Source organism: Molossus molossus, unplaced genomic scaffold (assembly GCF_014108415.1).
Source record: "Molossus molossus isolate mMolMol1 unplaced genomic scaffold, mMolMol1.p scaffold_m16_p_3, whole genome shotgun sequence".
NCBI lineage: Eukaryota > Metazoa > Chordata > Mammalia > Chiroptera > Molossidae > Molossus > Molossus molossus.
The window spans coordinates 73,787,875-73,807,876 of record NW_023425366.1 but is presented as its reverse complement, the minus strand read 5'-3'; the positions used below and the strand labels follow the sequence as shown (position 1 = coordinate 73,807,876).

Sequence of the window (20,002 nt, the reverse complement as noted above, 5' to 3'; positions counted from 1 at the left end):
TGTAATTAAAAAGCAATACAGATATGAAATTCTTTATTGGTTTTATATTTTCTCAAGGAGTTACAGGACTAAATTATATGTCTAAAATTATTTATTTGACTTTTGCATATGTGTTTCAAATGGTTCAATAAAATTAAAATTTCTCACAAATTACCATAAACCCCACTATATTGGAAAAGACAGCACATTATAATGATAGAAGTTGGCATTTACTCTTTTTAAAGACTTTTGCAGCCTGACCTCAGTTTCCCCTATTTAAAATCATATCTTTCCTGTTTGACTTTTCATCTCCATAATCATATGTACCTTAGTTCAACTTCCAGAGCCACTGTCAAATGCAAAGGAATTCTATAAAATTCTCTTTGCAAATAGCACAGCATTATATACATTGATAGGTACAGATGTAGGCATTTAGTTAAGCTGAGACTATTGAGGGACAATTATGTGATAACCAATGCCTTTTTTTGTTTTTCAGATAAGTTGCTATGCAGTTATACTAAAATCCATTAACAAAACTCAAGATTCAACCACTTACACTTAATCTTTTCAAAAATATTATCATAAAAATTTTTACAAACTGAAAAATAAATTAGCCATTGGCATTGTTTCAGAAGTCAATATTAAGTTTTACTGCATGCCTAAAATCAAGACTTTGTGAAACTAAAGAAGATGAACTTTTATTTCATTTATTAAATATGTTTTAAGTGATTTTTTAGAGAGAGAAAAAGGGAGAGAGAGATAGAAACATCGATGTGAGAGAGAGAAACATTGATTCACTGCCTCCTTGCATGCCCCCTACTGGGGTTGGAGCCTGCAACCCAGGCATGTGCCCTGACTGGGAATTGAACCAGGACCTCTCAGCCCATGGGATGATGCTAAATCCACTGAGCCACACTGGTTGGGCAAGAACTTTTAGAATAAAATATTTTACTTGCAAAAAATTCAGGGCTGGTGAGCAGCTTGTTGTAATAATTGAATGAATATTCAGAGAAAATTATAATAAACAGAAACTACATTTCTGTGTTATTTTAGAAGAACTCTATTAAAATCACTCATAAAACGGAATAATTTTTTAACCTAAAATTGCTTAGGTTAAAAATCAAATGTTAATTAAGATAGATGATTGATGGATGGATGGACAGACAGATAAATGCATACATGCGATAAAAAATACAGAGAGATACAAGTTCATAAATTACATTAAATTCAACAAAAAAATAAATTACTTTCATTTGTTTCTCTAACATTTACTATGTGATTTCTACCAAAAAAACAAACAAAACAAAACAAAAAAAACCCAGCCTGATTAATAAGCAACTTCATGGCTTGGAAGTTAATGTGCACGAATAATTTTGATGGTGGAATGTGAAATGTTTACTTTAGAAAGCGACAGCTTACAAAGGAGAAAAAGGAAAAAGCAAACAAAGGGAAGACACAGTAAGAAAATGATTTAGAGTGAAGGTTATAGCAGCTGTGCAAACAAAGAAAATGGTGCAATCAACAGTTCACATCCTTCTGATGGATCCTTGGAAAGCTCTGGGTAAATAGTTATGACGTTCAAGCTCCTATAGAATATAATATAGTTAAAACCATGCAAGCAAGGATCTATAAAGTTGAAGAATCTTGCAGTCATTTTTCCTCCAGCAGATACAGGATATTGATCAGCTGATTTATATATTTAAAAAATAACTCTCAAGAGTCATGATTTTTAAAAATGACAAAGAACTGCCACCTTTGGTGAAAGACTCAGGAAAGGTTTGAGGGCAATAAGCTGTGTTGGATCCTGGGTGCCACACAAATGACAACAGGATGGCCTGGACTGGCGCCTCAGTGCTAAATCAAGTCTCTAAATGGAGAAATTTTTCTCACCTTAAGATTTTTTTTTTTTAAGTAAAATAAAGTAACAAAAGTTAATGGCCTGCCAGATGTTCACCACAGGGAGTTTGCTTCACGGAAATTGAAGGAGGAACTTAATTTTGAATTTATGGGAACGTTTCCCCCCCATTTTTTCTTGTTTGTCCCAGGTTGCTTTTCAGCTTTGTTGACCAATGCCAGAAGTGCCACTCTGGGGCTCTTTCGGTGCTATTCATCTCCGCATTAAAAAAAGATGTGTTTAACTTCACTTTAAAAAAAAATCTCTCCGGGGTATAGAATTAGAAGTAGCAATAAAATTATCCTGCAACTGACAGTTGCTCTGACAATTTTTGATTAGATCAACAGAAAATGAATCAATGAAAATATCTTCAAGCATCGACACTTAAGCTGTAGCATACTGTGAAACAACTTCCTTTATTTTTCAGCTTCCATGTTTAGGTCGTGTGTGTGTGCACTGTTCACTTCTGAAGCATTTTAAAAAATGAAATGAAATTGAAACAATGCACTTGGGTGGTCTCCAAGACTATATGAAACAGTAATAGTGGAGGAACCAACAGTTTCAAAGTAGTCTTAGGTTAAGGAGTTGGGGAACCTATGTGTGTTTACCTTGAGAAGGGGTTGAAGCAGGGAGAAGAAAGGGGAAGAACAGAAAGGGAATTGAGAATGAGAGAATAAAAGCAATTGGCTGTTCCTCAAATTGTAGAACCATATTTATTAATTATGTAAGGAATGTGTTTAATACCATCTATATGTGTAATTCTGCACAAACACTAGACTCAGTCTCTGCTCTTTCTTTAAGAAGCTACTAGTCTTTGAAGAACAAACAGAAACCACCTCAAAACTTGTTAAAATTGTGAACTCCTAGACTCTGCCCCTAGAGAAATCACATTTTGGAACGTATCTCAGGAGATTTTCTTCAGATGATGCATTACCCACAATTTGCAAAATACTGCTTTAAATTATTAAGACAACCCTCTCCCCCCCAAAAAAAATCTAAGATAATTTTACCTAACAATTGTGGGTGGCTCTCTTTTTCTTCATATCAACAAAAATCAAGCTAAAATTTAAAAAATAAACATTTTAATAAGTATACTATACTTATCTGAAAGAGAAAATAAAATCCTAAAGAATATATGTCAAATGTGCAATTGAAAGAATAAATACGCAAACTGAGTTACTCGAAAATGGATACGTACATTTTCTTTTTCTTTTTTTTTCTTTTTTTTTGGTACGAGCCCCTACTGGGAATTGAACTCAGGACTCTCTGGTCCACAGGCCGATGCTTCAACTACCGAGCCAAACCAGCCAGGGCTATACATTTTCTAATCTGGAATAAAAACCTTACTTAAAACTGGTTAACTTTCTTCACAATGTATGATTTAAAACCAATTCTTGTGTTACCTAAACCAAAGTAAGCAAAAGAAATATATTAGTGGGCAGTGCACAGTTATGTATTTTTCTCCATTGGAAGATATCAGTCTAAAGCACTCTTGTTCATTGCTGGTGAAAACAACAAAATGCTTAGTGTCCGTCTATGAAATGAGACAAACACAATGAAAAAATACTTAAGACACTTAATTTTTCCCTTTAAGGGCAGTGTTTCCGAAATATATATTATATATATTGTAGCTTCATAATTTTGGCCATACCCTTGTAAGACACATCAATGTGTCATGAAAAAGAACACAAATAATTGTTGTAGACATACCTAATTTATGTCACACTAATTCCAGTCATCTCATAAAATCCCTGGTGTATTTTGTTAGCTGTATTTCCTATCCCACATTTAAATTTTAAAAGTCTCGGCTATTACAGTTAAAAAGTGTTTGGTCTTCCACCACCTAAAATTAGCTCATGTCCTAGCAGGGACAAAATTCAGTGTTTTGAGAGAGAATGCTCACAGAGTCCCAGTCCCAGAACTGCACAGCCCCTCAGCTGCACTCACACCCACCTATGAATGGACCATTCCAAATCTTCTTAGTAAAGTCTTCAAATGTTCAAAACACTCTAATGTCAAAGAGCCAAGCATTCACTAGCTCTTCCCAATGATCTACGTCAAGGAGAATCGGGAGTGGTGATTGTAAATGTCTTTGCTCCCACTCCCTCCGCACTTCCAAAATCAAGCTATATTGAAAGAGAAATCCCCAGGCAATTCCCAGAATCACTCTTTGGGTTATATATTAAAAAACAAAACATCAACCAACAAACAAACACCTTAAATCTACATGATTCAATTTTCCAAGTTAACTCAGACTAAAATGAGGTGGACATTATTCCTAAATTATTGACATAACCATCTCTCTACAGATATTTGCCTAAGAAGAATTGGCCTTAACCGGATGAGTCACATTTTCTAATTTAATTAAAAGTCTAACTTGTATGTGTTTTGTTTTATTGTGTTAAGTTTTACTCAGGTTATTACTATGTAAAGTCTGATTTGGGGCTTGGAAGAAAACAGACATTTGACTAAAATGTAATTAAGTATACAAGAAGGCTATGTATGTTGCTATTTTATATCACAGAGAGAGAAACTCAGGGACAAGGAAGAAAGGATTGCCCTCAACTGTCAAAACGATTTCTGAATTTTATCTTTACATTGAAAATAATACCAACATCTACAGGCATTTGAGTAGCAAAATTTAATTAAATGTTCAAACTAATTTGTATCTTATCTCAAAATAATAAATCAGGTACATCAAGAAAATTGAATAATATTTGAATATTATCAGCATGTTGCCCATGCAATAATATGGTGAAATGGAAAATAAATGCTTGATTGGAGCCCTGGCTGGTTTGGCTCAGCCGTTGAGAGCATTGGCCTACAGACCACAGAGTCCCAGGTTTGGTTCCCACTAAGGGCACATACCTGGGTTGCAGTTTGTCCCCAGGCCCGTGTGGGTGGCAACCAGTAAATGTGTCTCTCTCACATCGATGTTTCTCTCTCTCTCTTCCTCCCACTCTCCCTCCTGCTCTATCTGAGAATAAATGTAAAAATGTCCTTGGGTGAGGATAAAAAAAAGAAATGCTTGCCCTGGCTGGTTTGGCTCAGCGGTTAGAGAGTCGGCCTGTGGTCTGGAGAGACCTGGGTTTGGTTCCCGCAAAGGGCATGTACCTCAGTTGCAGTTTGTCCCTGGCCCCGGTTGGGTCATGCAGGTGGCAGCCCCTCATTGTGTCCCTTTCACATCAATGTTTCTCTCTCTCTCTCTCTCCCCCCCTCCCCTTCTATCTGAACAAAAAATGGAAAAATGTCCTTGGGTGAGGATAAAAAAAAAAATGCTTGATTGGAGCGTGACCTATTTGAAAATTTAGCATTTTTTTTTTACTTAAAATGAAAATTTCATCTCATAAATGACCTAGGCCTTCCACTGGTCTTCCCAGAGTTACCAAGTATTCTGCCCTGTCCCCAGGCTACCACGAAATAGAGGTATCTGTGTGCTCCAGCTTTATGTTCTCACTAAAACTACATTAATACATAGAAGTGAATAAAACACAATGTACGTAACTTTGCAAGTTAATAAAGTATTTCAGCTTTCTACTGAAATAGAAATATGCAAATAAAATTTCTGATAAACAATGTTTTCACTTTAGGTTAGCTATGATTTTACATAAACCTAACCCCACTGAGTGTACACTGAGCGACCCGTATCCATTCCCAGAACAAATATTCAGGAAGCCCACAGTTTTCTTGGAGTAGCAAAGGCAACCAAGTTATTAAGTCATAATGATAACCTGGAAATGTATGTGAAAGGGCCCCAAGTTGATGGAACAGTACAGAGAGAAACAACTGTCCAACTTATGAGGCATCCTAGGAAAGTGTTTTAAAATTCACACATCAAAGGGGTATCTTCTCTTATGACTACTCTACAATGCTAATAGCAACTAGGAATTGATATGGTGTCCATATCTGAATGACTAATCATGTGATAGATAGGGCCCTTATTAAGTATTTTATCTACCACACCTTATTTCATCTTTGTAACCACCCTGTGAAGTACACATTATTATTCCCCTATTTCACAGACCATGGAGCTAAAGTTTAGAGAAATTAAGTTACCAGAGCCTCCTGGATGGTTAATAATGGAATCAGACCTCGAACTAGGTTTGTCTGACTCCAGCACCTGAGTTTTGGCCCCTGGACTGCACATCGCTCTGCAAACAACTCCTCCAGTCCTCCTGGGCAGAGTGCACAGCTGCCTGCTCCAAACCGACCTCCCCTTGTTTTTTGTGTTTTTTTAAATTTTTTTTTCTTTATTGATTTTCGAGAAAGAAAGAGAGATAGAAACATCGATGAGAAAGAACTTCTATGAGAAAGAACATCAATTGGCTGCCTCCTGCATGCCCCCCACTGGGGATTTGGCCGTACTTGATTTCTCAAGGCTGAAAGTGTCTGGAGTCTTTTGGTACATGGGTCAATACTCAACCAATGAGCCACACTGGCCAGGCACCGGAACTCCCTTTGAAATGTGGAGCTTTATCACTTAAATTCCTGTGAAGGCTGCTTTACTCAAAAACAACAATAGTAGATGTTTATTTTAATGGCAAAGTTTTGGAATCTTTCCAAAACAACCGGAGCAGCATTTTCATATTTTTCATGAAGACAGTGACATTCATCCTCTGTCTTTATGTTCCTCTCTGACACTTGTATAATTTGAGAAGGTCAGCTGAATGATATATAAGAATTACAAAAACACACTATTAAAGAAAATAAACTTTTAAATAAAGATGAGGAATTCAAAACAGGAAAATAAAGGTGGAAAATATTTTAACCCTTGAATAAAGTTAGTACAGTAATGCCTTATTAACTGTGGCTCTAGCAATCACATTTTATTTTTCTATAAAATGGCTATATATCTGCATAAAACTTTTAAATTGCATGCATATTTCTACATAGAATAATTTCTATCCCCCGAAGCAAAGAGTCTACTGGAATTATTATTTTCCCACCTTACTGGACCATTTCAATGAGTTTAGAGGACACTGCAGGTATAAAGCATCTATTTAAGCCCTATGCTCTCAATATGTTGATAGAAGAGTAGAAATACATGTCCTTTAAGATCTTGGTAATTTGTGAACATGCCAAGTACTTACATAAGAGTTTGGCTGAGAGCTGCTAACAATGCAAAGAAGATTGTAGGTGTAAGATACAACAAATTTCAAGTCAGTAAGGGGTTTTTTGAAAACTTTAGAAAGAAATGCACATTGCATAATATAAAATGTCTAGGAGAATCTGCCTCAGAAGATTATACCACTTCAGCAATATTTCCTGAACTAAAAGTGATTCCAGAGAAAAGTTGTGTGTGTGTATGTGTGTGTGTGTGTGTGTGTGTGTGTATGTGTAACATGTGCTTTGGTGTCAATGGAATGGATAAATTTAAAGCAGCTTTCTAACTCAGATCTAGTTTATTTTGCAAATGGATCTTTACTGGAATTGTTATTTATTGAGGTTTAATTTTTAAAACACATTAAATGTATTTTTTTTTTTTTATTCTTTTGATCCAGTCAACTATAGTTTTGCCACACACTATACTTTTCAGGAATGCAATACCTATGGCTGGCAATTGATCACTGTGCAAAAATAGATGCCAGGATGACACAGTATGCTTAGTAGATGTGGAACATGGATTTGGACCCAAGATTTTCAGAATATAATCGATTACATGATTCATCGCATCCAGGAAATAATAATAAACCACTGACAGTCAGGACATTCTTTCTCTTCCATACTTGATTTCTCATCCAGGCTGAAAGTGTCTGGAGTCACCTCTGACGTCTCCCCACTTCAGGTCCCATATTTAATAATCAAGTCTCATAGTTCCACTGTCATGGATCTTTCAAATCAATTTCTTCCTTTCTATTCTCATTGCCACCACCATATTTCAGACTTGCATTACCACAATCTGTTCTGTCACAATACAGGTTTCACGCTAATCAATCCTGAAAATGCCATCAGGTTAATCTTCATAAAATGCAATTCTAGACACGTCACTTACCTGCTCAGAAATTTTCAACAGCTCCCCAATGCCTAGAGAATAAAGTCTACACTTCTTAGTTTAGAATTCAAAGTGTTCCCTTGTATCATAATTATTGCTGGATGCTTAGTTTCTTCTCAGGTGGTAGAACCATTTTTAACATGTATGCACATACAGTACCTGGAACAGAAATCTACACACAGAATCATGTATTCATCCTTATAGATTCAATCATGACTCACATCTACCATTCTCAATTCCATCTAATATGTAATTATCATAAGATTATGGTCTCTTATTTTTAATTGCCTCTGAACTATAGTATTCATTACTTCAGAAATTTTTCTATCATGGCTTTTAAGAATAAGTACTGGAGACAGTATCTCAAAAGTAGCCATTGCTGTTTATTCTACATTGCTGATATGAGACAAAGAAGAAAAGACATTGCATTACTTATCTGTGCAGCATAAAATCCTCGAGGTCAGAGTTTGAACATAATCTTTAGTCCTCCTCAATCTACCTTCATTTCCTTCTCCAATTTCTTGGTAATCATGTATGAGCCAACAAATGTGCTGACTAACTTCTGAATGAGTCCAACAATTGTGCTTTCTTACATCCAGCCACAGAAAAATCATTTGGGAGGAAATATTTCTAAAGACCCTACTAGTGTGAATGACTTATTTAACTGACTGTGAGCTAGATGTCACTGCCGCATTCACAGCCCACCTATTCGGGGGTTCTTATCTACGCTGCCTCTGCACAGAGAGTGGTTCCAGGTGAGTCTCCACACGGGTAATGGAGATGGGAGCTCACTTATCAGACCACTTGTGTTCACTTCAGAACTAAAAATACTATTGGGGCCCTATAAATGTTAAACAGCACTAAGAATAATAAAAACTAACCTCTCCGTGTACATGTGCTCCTGAGTACATACACTCGAATCTTTTCCCATTACAATTCAAGAACATTTCAGCTCCCTTTATTCAGGACCATTATTCAGGCTCTTCTGGAAATGTTTTATTCAGGTTGCATATCTCATCTCCACAATCTTTGATTTAGAATTCAGCTCTTTAATAAGGAGCAGAGACTGGGGTTTGAAAAGGAAAAAACACCATTTTCGTAAGTGATGAATGCTACAGGCACGCATTGTCTTAATCTGAAACAAAAGAAGAAAGAAAAAGAAAACCTGAAACATTTTCCTAAACTACTAAAATGCTCGAAATTGAAAACAAAGTAAAAAGGCAAATTACAATACAATCCACCATTATTTTTAAATACATGTGATCACATCTATGACATACATAATACAGAGTATCATCAAAAATGGGCTGAAAGCATTTTAGCGGTGTTCTCTAGGCAAATTGCAACCCAAACAAGACATGCATTGTGAGCATAAGAACAAAAGATAAAACTCATTTTTTTGTGTATGGGGATACTTGCTGTTATTGTTGCTGTTGACAATAAAGAAAAAGGTCTGATCTTTACAGGACAGCTGTGCTCAACCCTTACCTAGGGTGTAGCTTACTCCCTTGAGGACAGTTGGGGCAACCTTTTAAGCCCTATAACGAGATCTGAACAAAAAAACAAAAACAAAAAAACTTTCAAAATAAAATCAGCCCTGTTGATCCCCAGGTCAGGGAGTCAGGGTAACTCATTGTGAGATTTCCCTTCTTTTATCCCTGAAGCAGGCTGTTTGGCTTGGACTCCTTTGTAAACTCAAGTCTAGTACATATCCACTTGGCCATTCTTATCAGAAACAGACATACAGGCAGTCAGTCCTGGAGCAGCTGAGCACTGGACGGTGAGCGCGCTGAGGGGCCAGCCGAGGCAGCCGGGACCGGAGCTGAAGGAGTGCTGGTTAGCAGAGAAGTGGGAGGACACGGCGACGCAGAAATAACGTCAGACAAGTGTCGCAGCGGAGAAACCTCCCACCCAGCTATAACTTGCTCAGGAAATAAGGATGCACTTAGAACCATCTATTTTTAAATGACCACCGTGAGTCCTGCCAGTGTGGCTCAGTGGTTGAGCGTGGACCCCCGAGCCAAGAGGTCACCGGTTTGATTCCCGGTGGGGACACCTGCCCAGATTGTGGGCCTGATCCTCAGTAGGGGGCACGCAGGAAGCAGCCAGTCCATGTTCTCTGTCATCAATGTTTCTATCTCTCTCTCCCTCTCCCTTTCTCTCTCTCTAAAAAAATCAGTACAAGGAAAAAATGTTTTTAACAAGTGACCGCCATGACCAGAGCTGTGAAGGCCAGCGTTGGACAGGTGTGTGCGCTCCGAGCTGGCGCGTGGCGCTCCCGCCTCAGCGGCAGAACAGGGACGGAGACCGCGCAGGGGGCATTCTGCCTGCGCACCGGAGCTGTCTGAAAGCCAGGGTAAACATCCCTAAGATATGTATCTAACGTTGCTGGTCTTAAATTCTCAAACGGATCAACTTGAAAACATTTCAGATGTTTGTAAGTTATAGACCATCACACACACTTCTGCGGACATCTCTCAGTTGCAAAGCTCCTACTCAGGCCAGTTTGAAAATTACCTTGGCTAGGACTCCTGCCTGTGCTCTGGTAAGATCGCTGACATATATTAATTACTACAGAATGAAACAGAACAATGACCTGGAATGAATAAAACATTGTTTTTTTGTTTTTGTTTTAAATCCTTTGTTCCAATAGTCTTCACTTGAATTAGTTAAATTTGAAAATACGAACATAAACTCTACTAGGCAGGTGGGGAAAAAAAAACAAAAAACACCTTGCAAAATATTTTTAAATATCCCCTCCAAATTTTATTTTGTAAGCAATAATCTTTTCTTCTTTTTAAAATACTATATAAGTACGAATGTAATGGAGCATTTTTTTAAAACATCTCAGCTCAGCAATTCAAACAATCTTCAACTCTATTCAAGATGTTTTGCTATGCATTAAATAGTGTAAAATGATAAACACTAGCCTATATCATCAAAAAACTTATTCTATGAGTAAAAATTACATATTTAGAAAAAAACACAAATATAATATATAAAGAATTAAATGCCATAAGAGAAATATAAAATAATTGACAGAATACTTTTTTTAATTTAAATTTTTATGTTTTCATGAGACACAACTTGGACACACGAATTAATTTCTACAGAAATAAAAGGTAAGGCCTTTTCAGAAAAAGAGAATAGTTGAAGTAATATTAAAATAGACTTAATAAAATTAAGTTATCTTTGTAGATAGGTTAGGAGCTCAGTTTGCCTGGAACAAAGGATGCATAAATAAAACCTAAAAGACAACAGGAATAAGATCATAGAAGCCTTTAGCCATACTAATGAGAATAAAATGTGCTCTGTAAACTGAGGAAAATTATTAACATGGATTTTTTTTTACTAATTTATTTTATTTGACAAGTAATACATAATAAAACAACATTAGAAAATATAATAAATATTGCATGATCTCTCACCATGGTTAACATTTTAATGTGTGTCATTTTTAAAATATTTACAAAATGGGCGTTGGCATGTGTGGCTCCTGGGTTAGGACATCGGCCTGGGCACTGAAGCGTCAAGGGTTCCATTTACAGTCCAGGGTACAAACCTGGGTTGCAGGTTCTTCCTGGTCCAGGTTGGGTGCTTTCAGGAGGCAACCAATCAATGCATCTCTCTCATATTGATGTCTCTCTCTCTCTCTCTCTCTCTCTCTCTCTCTCCCCCCTCCTCTCCCTCTCCCCCTCCCCCTCTCCTCTTCCCTCCCTCCCTCCTTTCTACTCTCTCTAAAAAGTTAAAAAAAAAAATCCTCAGGTGAGGATAAAAAAAAATATTTACAAAATGAGACCATACTGAGCATCATGTTGTTACTTGCTTTTTACATTATACACACACACACACACACATATAAAATGAAAGTCCTTACATAACACACTTCTCTTCATCTTTCCATTAAAAAACTGCATAAATTTTATTAATTGACTGTATCCTAATTTATATAACAATTTTTATATTGTTACACATTTAGATTGCCTTTTATTATTATTACAAACAAGTACAACAAAAACAAATATTTAGTATTTTCTAAACACTTTGCATAAAACAGACTAATTACCTGCTCCCTTGGAACTTAACATTTTGGACTTATGATAACATCTTTTTGTACATGCATCTCTAGCACTGGTTTACTTGTATCTTTATAATAAATTCTGAATGTAAAATTTCAATACCAAAAGAATTAAATGTTTTTAAGGGAATCAATGCATAACCACAAGCTGTGTATGAGAGTATATTTTTCACCATACCTCTGATAACATGGAGTATTATCAAACATTTTGGCCTATGTCAAAAATGATGTAAACCCCATGTCATTTTTTTATAATGTATGTGAGTGTGAGTGTGTGTGTGTGTGTGTGTGTGTGTGTGTGTTGCCTTTATTGATTTTAGAGAGAGAGGAAGGGAGAGGGAGAGAGATAGAAATATCGATGAGAGAGAACATTGATTGGCCACCTCCTGCATGCCCCGCACTGGGGATTTGGCCCCCAACCTGGGCATGTGCCCTGACCAGGAATTCAACCAGCGACCTCTGGGTGCATGGGTCAAAGCTCAGCCATTGAACCACATCAGCTGGTATAATGTATGTTTTTACTTTGCTAGTTATTTTGAACATTTTCATTTTTGCTATTATTGGTTATTATTTTGCATGTATGAAATATTTTTTTATCCCCTTGACATAAAGATTTTTACTTGTATTTCCTATTTATCTGTGACACTCATTATAAATTAAGAAAATGTTTTGCTAGCCCTATTTTTTTTCCAAAAATTTCCCCGATTTGTCATATACATATATATATTTTTTAACTTCTTGTAGTTAATTTTGCTAGAGAGTTTTATGATGATTTTTGGCTTTTTTAAAAATATATTTTTTCTTTATTAATTTTAGAGAGAGAGGAAGGAAGAGGGAGAAAAAGATAGAAACATTGATGAGAGATTACATCGACTGGTCACCTCCTGCATGGCTCCCACTGGGGAATGGCCCACAACCTAGGCATGTGCCCTGACCCGGAATTGAACCGGTAACCTCTTGGTGCACGGGTCAATGCTCAACCTCTAAGCCACACCGGCTAGGCATGATTTTTGGCTTTGATGATATATATTTAAATGACTTACCAATGTCAATAGTTACACAATTTACACATATTTTTCTCTAGTAATATAAAATATTTTTTACATTTAAGTCATTAACTAATTTATGCTTTGTAATGTAGGAATCGAATTTGTTTTTTCAAGAGGTGAGCCTCCTGTCTTCATACCATTAATTAACAAATCCATCATTATTCCTCAATAATTTTTTCTCAAACTGTAAGTTCTAAATAAATATTTTCTTTCTTTAAAATATAAGATGCAAAAATTTTAAAAGCAGTTTTTTAAAGCCCTTTTCCCCACAAGTTTCTCCAAATGCCTAAGTAAATGCTGTTCAGGATTAAGGCAGTAGCTTCTAATTTCTTACTGATGTAAGAGAATTCTGAAGTTCTCTCCTATTTCATTACTATGAGTTGATGAATTTAAAAGCCACTTATTTTTTTTATTTCTAAACATCTTACTTTCTAATATCCATAATTTATTTTGTTTTCTTACATGAACACACTGGCCAGATCTTTTAATGGGCTATACTAGAAAAGAAGACAGTAGCAGCTTACAGATTAGATTTCTACTTGTATTTCAAATGCCGTGCTATCTGGGTGATCCCAGGAACATAACAAACACCTCTATGTTCCAGTTAAACAATAAGTTTATCATGGGGTCTGCTACAGCTAACGTGTCCTTGCAGAAACGATTAGCAGTAGAGCCCTAGCTCTCACACTAGCAGGAGGTAAAGAACCCATTGGTGAGGATACTGTTAAAGGCAGGGTGGGAAACAGGCACAGGTAAGTGGTTAGCCACTTTCTTCTTTTTTGGTAACATCCGAATGATAAAGTTCTTCTCCGCCCCTACAAAGTTTTGTTGTAAAGACTTTTTCAAATTGTGTCTCTTTATGTGAACTTGTTGGTTTGTTTAGTACTACATCTATTTTCCACACTTTTATATTCTAGAGGCTTGATGTTAAGCAGATAGTAGTTGCTCAAAAAATGTTTATTGGATGATTCATGATTAAACCCTTAGTTAATATAGAAGTGTTTCTCAATGTCGGTTAATACAGAAATGATTCCCAACATACCCCAGAAACTTGATCCACTTCCAGCAGAAATAATGGCTTACTGTGTAGTGGTTTTAATGGCAAATGAGAGGCACAGAAAGATTTTCACTATATGAGGTGTGTGGGGGACGTATACTTAGTTTGAAAAGTCCTGGTGACTGATATGTTCCCCTGCTGCAATATGGCTTCTGGACAATATTTAATCATTAAGCACCTATATGATAGGTATAAAGCCAAGCACTTTGGGACTATGCAAAAATACTAATCCAGTCTTGGTGAGTCAAGGAAAGATATCCAGTGACTTTGCAATCTGTGTTGAAACCTAAAGAATACAATTAGTTAGAGAGAAGGAGAAAAAAGTTCCTGACAGAGGCAACAGCCTACATTAAAGCCCAGAAGTGATGGATTGTATTGTGTTCGAAAAAATAAAAAGTCAGAATGACCAGAGTGTAGAATTCAAGTGGAAGAAAGGGAAAGGGTTATCAAGGGAGGTACAGAGATAAAAGATGAGGCTAGACACGTCAATGGGGGTCAGATCATGAAATTTCTACTACATCACGCCAATGTATTTGAATTCTACCAAGAGAGCATGGAAGAGTAAATGAAGATTCTAAACAGGACAGTGACCTAAGTTTTTGCGTTAGAAAGAAAACCCTGATGCTAATGTGCAGAATGCATGAGAGGAGGATGAGTCTAGAGTCATAGAAATAAGTTAATATTCCAACTCATTGATGTTTACTTCTCAATAAAAGTTCAAGTGAGTATTAAACAACCCGAACTCTGTGGCTAACCATTGATTACTCTGAATTATCTAGTTAAAACACAGAGTCTTAATTGTTATACTTAATAATTGCACTATATATAATCTAAGTTGTTTACTATCTGAGGTTTAACACTCAGAATTGATTGAATTGGGTAACTCCTCTCGTGGATGGAAGCAATAACTTTCAATGGAATGCTAACTACCTCTGAGAATTGTGTTTAACTCAGACTCTCATTGCCATAGGCAGAAGTAATTGATTTTAGGCTGGGTGAACTGGTTCTTAATACATGTGCCCACAGGGAGAATGTCATTTTAATAAGATGCTTCTATAAGGCACATCCTACTTAAAACAGAAGGTTTTCCCTTTGTCTTCATAAGCAAAAACTGAAGGGGTCCTGTTTGCCCTTATGTTCACAGTAAACAATATGAAGTAACGTAATACTGAATCGGCAGTCTGCAAGATCTCTGTTTAATTTTTCTTTTTTTTTTTTTTAGCTATAGCTTTCCTAGTAAAATACATCCATGTTTAACATTCTTGAATACCACTAATTACCGTAGCTAAATCTGCTTGTATTGGTCGTTCAGCAGTTGTTCTCTTGATTTTATGGTCCATTGTTTTGCTCTGCTACCACTATGCCACAACTAAAATAAAAATATTCAAATAATTGAATATTGTGGAGATAAACAGCTTTATCTCAGATCAAGGCAAAAAATACAAAGTCTCTTAAAAATATAAAAGCATTGCCCAGCCAGTGTCGCTCAGTGGACTGAGCGACATCCCATGGACTGAGAGGACCCAGTTCAATTCCCTGTCAGGGCACGTGCCTGAGTTGCAGGCTCGATCTCCAGTAGGGGGTGTGCAAGGGGGCAGCCGATTGATGTTTCTCACATCAATGTTTCTATCTTTCTGTTCCTCTCTCTCTATAAATTCAATAAAAGCATATTTTTAAAAAATATAAAATCATTGATTAATCTGAGCAGTCAAATTCGGATGATTCACAGATTTTACTCCATGGAGTATAAACACTCAGGGTTGCTCCAGACTAGCAGCATGGTAGTGGGGAGAACTGTTTACATATCTATTTCTATTCAAGTCTGTGTGCCATCCTGTAAAATGTTTAAGTTTGGTGTATGTTTTCTAACTCACATAACATACTAATTATGTTAAAATTTTTATGAATACATAAATTCAGGTCCAAGCTACCTATATACAATGTATAAATTATACAACCAAATTTACTACCCATTGTTCATACTGTGCAGTATTGAGTTAACAAAACCCCAAGTATAGCCTCCTTTATAAGCATTTATATAATTAATCATTTTTTAAAATAACAGCTTTAAACTTTTCAAGTCATGGCTGGTATTATAATTCTTTAAAAATAATTTTCACAAACTTTAATTTGTCTCAAACTTCTGGTGGTAATTTGGCTTATTTTACATGATACACAGATAAACATTAAAAAAGGTTTAAAAATTTTTAGGTGTGCATTAATTCAAATGTCAGTGAAAAAATAGAGCTCACACACAAACTCCATGGAATTAAGTGCCTGGCTATCCGGACTTTGCTGCCACTCCCAAGGACAAGGCCATCATCCTGGACATGATCTACAAGTCCCACTTTACCTATTTCCTCCTGGAACACATGGTCCCCTGGAAACATCACCCAGGCTTCAGCCTCAAGAACCAGGGGACCTACCAGGCAACATGCCCCATTTCCACCATCCTGAAATGACCTGCCCAGATTTCAACATCTACAGGAAGCCACCCACCCACAAGCAGAAAGCCCATGAGAGGCAGTCCTCAGAGCAAACCTTTCACTGAGGCCCGCAGCATGGAGTCATCCAAGTACCCTGCAGCCCAGCCCTCTGACCCAAGCAGCCAGCCAAGACTGAAACCAACTTCTGGCCATGGCCTCCATTGTTGGTCATTGTGGAGACAGAATAGAGGAAACAGGAGGCATCTTGAAGGGAGGCAGAGGAAGAAGAGGAGGTAAAAAACGATAATTCCAGAGAGGAGCAGGAGACTCTCAGGGAGCATTAGAGAGAGGAACTCAGTAAGGTGACTTCCATCTTGGGAAAGATGATCTTGAAAGACGAGATGGAAAAGTCATTGTCTATCTGGAGGAAACTTGCTCCCTGTCTGACCGGACACACGTGTACCTCCTTAAACCCAGGATGTCTAAATCTTCTCTGTACTTGTAGAGAACTACCTTGAACAAATTACAGTCCACAGACTTCAGCCCATTAGAAGTGAGACTGGAAGCCCAGTCTGTTTATCCCTATGAAGTGCTGGTGGTGACCAATAAGGGGTGAAACAAGTTGCCTCTGGGTGTAGATCAGATGAGGCTTGAGAGGCATCTGTCAGCAGAGAATTCTAGGTTATTTTCCAAGTCTCCTGAAAAGCTTAGCAAGTTGGCTCTGTCGAGGCAGAGCAAACTCAAGAAAAAGACTTATCTTCTAATTGCCCCTACCCTCTTCATGACTCATCTTACCTATGTTGTTCAGGTCACTGGAGCTGGGGTCACTTTCCCCAGGGCAGCCTCTTCCCCTGGCCAGCTGGGACTGAGCACCTCTTTAGGGAGCAGGGAAGTAAAGCATAGGTGTGGTTGGCTTCATTCCCCAGGTGCAGGGGGAGCCAAGACATCTGCAGTCCTACGGTTATGGAACATGGACTTTCTTCCCCAGGATGAGAGTGGCTTATTCTCACATCCCTGCTTCTTACTGCACAGGACCAACTCAGTCTGGACTCCAGCACACACAGAGTTAATGTTTGTATTCTCTCCCAGCCCCTCACCCTACGTGAAGGTCCCTAGAAGAGAGTGAGAAGAAATGAACATGACACTTAGTGGTCAGGCCAGCTCTCTGGAGAATGAATGGGTAAGGTGGGAAACAGCCATGCAGACAGGAAGAGCTCTTGGACCCTGTGTGCATCAAGCACACCTCTGCACCTCGCATTCAGCAGCTTTCCCTGCACCCGAGCCTGCTGCTTCTCTAACTCTAGCAGGAGCAGGCTCTAGCTCGGCCCCCAGTGGGGAGGCCACCGTGCCTTTAGTTCACCCTGTCCTCTAATTGTGATTCCCAAGCTTCAAAGCCTCTTGCTCCAGCCCTGTGGCTTCCTCAGAAGCCTTGGGTTAGAGTAGAGATGTCATCTATACAAAACTTCAGCCCACCATCATCCTCCAGGCAACATCAGCTAGAATTTTACTCTCTAGCTCCAATCCAGGTCCTGAGCCAAACCTAGGCCTTTAGATTCCTTTGAATGGGATCTGGAGGCCAAGCTACAAGAATATTTCTGAGTGTCCTGGCTACCAGGTCCTGCCCATACCCATGCATTCCCCATTACATGCTCTAAAAAACGTAGTATATTGGGGTGCACCCCCTGCTTTTCTTACCTATCGCTGCTCTACCTTTTTTTTCCACAAATATATATGTGTATATAATTTTACATATATAAATTGGGGGGGAGGTTGTTCCAGCCTTCCAAGACCCTGGCATCCTTTTCCATTATGTGCAAGATAATGCTCAGGAGGGGGATTCTGCCTGGAATTCAAGATTGCATTGGGTTCCCCCTCATATATACATATATTTACATGAACAGTCTATTCTTGCCAATATTTAGTAAAAGTAAAATAAGACATAGTAAAAAAAAGAGGATTTGAAGTGTGTGTGTGTTGTGTGTGTATGTGTGTACAGACAGAGAGAAAGGGAAGGGGAAGAAGGAAGGGAGGAAAAGAACATATTCAAGTACACATGATACTGAGATGAGGCAAAGATTATAAAGGTGGCTTTTTTTCCTGCCTTCAGACTTGAACTGAAACATTGACTCATCCTGAGCCCTGAGCCTGATGGCCTTCACACTGGAACATGCCATCAGCCCTCTTGCTTCTCCAGCTTGCTAAATCACCCTGAAGATCTGGGTGAGCCAGTTCCTCAGGTCCTTATAATAAATCTCTGTCCCCTGCCCCAGCCTGGTGGCTCAGTTGGTTGGAGCGTCATCCCATACACCAAAAAAGGTTGCAGGTTTGATTCCCAGTCAGGGCACAAAGCAAGGTTAAGGGTTTGATCCCCAGTTGGGATGTATACAGGAAGCAATCAATCGATCTTTCACATCTATGTTTTTCTCTCTCCCCTGCCTTCCGCTCTCTCTCTAAAAATCGATAAACATATCCTCAGGTAAGGATTTAAAAAAAAATCTTTCTTTCCGTAGATAAGTAAAGAGAGAGAAAGAAGCAAAAATGTTAGAGACAAGTTTTTTATTGTACTAATGCCACTTTCTACACACACACACACACACACACACACACACATGCGTGCGCACACACACGCAATGTGTGTTCCTCTGCAGTACCTAAGTAATACCTTGTTACATGAGAAGACTGACGACCACATCATCCTCCAGCACGAGGACCAGGAGAGCAGCTCAGGCTTCACATGCTATCCAGTGGTGGAAACAACAGAAAGAACCGTCATCTCTTCATGTGACACAATGACTTCCATAACACTACACATTTTAGTAAAATGTTAACCTGAAAAAGAAAAAAAGTTATTATTGAGGAAGCCAAAAGTTGTCAGTCTCATTAATAACTGTATTTTTAATTCTTTTCTCACCAAATAATTTGCTCCTAACCGTGAAAGGGCACTTTAACAGAGCGGCCGAGCGTCGGGTTAGGGAGGCGGCACGTTTACCATCGCGCAGTAACACAAAATCAATGGCAGCTAGTCATGCAGGCTTTTCGATTTCCATTGCACATGGCACACAGCTCTTGGTTCAGCTGATAATCCAATTGTAAACAGTGACTCACTGTTAACAACTCTAGGAAATAGGATTAGCAATTTCTAATTTCAAAGTAAACCTATTTCATTTTTGTCCTGCAAATAAAAACAATGTGTTCAGAGATATCCCTTTTCCACTTTCAGAGCTCCCCAGAAACAAAAATGATGGAAACACATTTTTATTCTACTGATGCCATTAATGGAAGCCATTGAGTGTATGTTTCTAATATCTTTTAACAATTTTGTACTAAAAAATAAATAAATAAACCTAAGACCCAAAATAATAATAGATTGAAGTTCAATTAGATAAAAGTTAAAATTGAAATTAAAAAAAAAAATCAATTGAACCTCTGGAAACAAAATCTTGGCAGTCACCTCTACTCAATATAATCAGGAGACAGATAAAAAGTTTGTATATTATTAGAAAGCTTTCCAAAACAAAAGTTTAAGG

General features: G+C 37.8%; 1 pseudogene; it reads left to right on the top strand.

Moving 5' to 3' along the window:
* Positions 1-8,544: 8,544 nt before the first annotated feature.
* Positions 8,545-20,002, top strand: part of LOC118642046 — a 29,541-nt pseudogene continuing 18,083 nt past the window's right edge.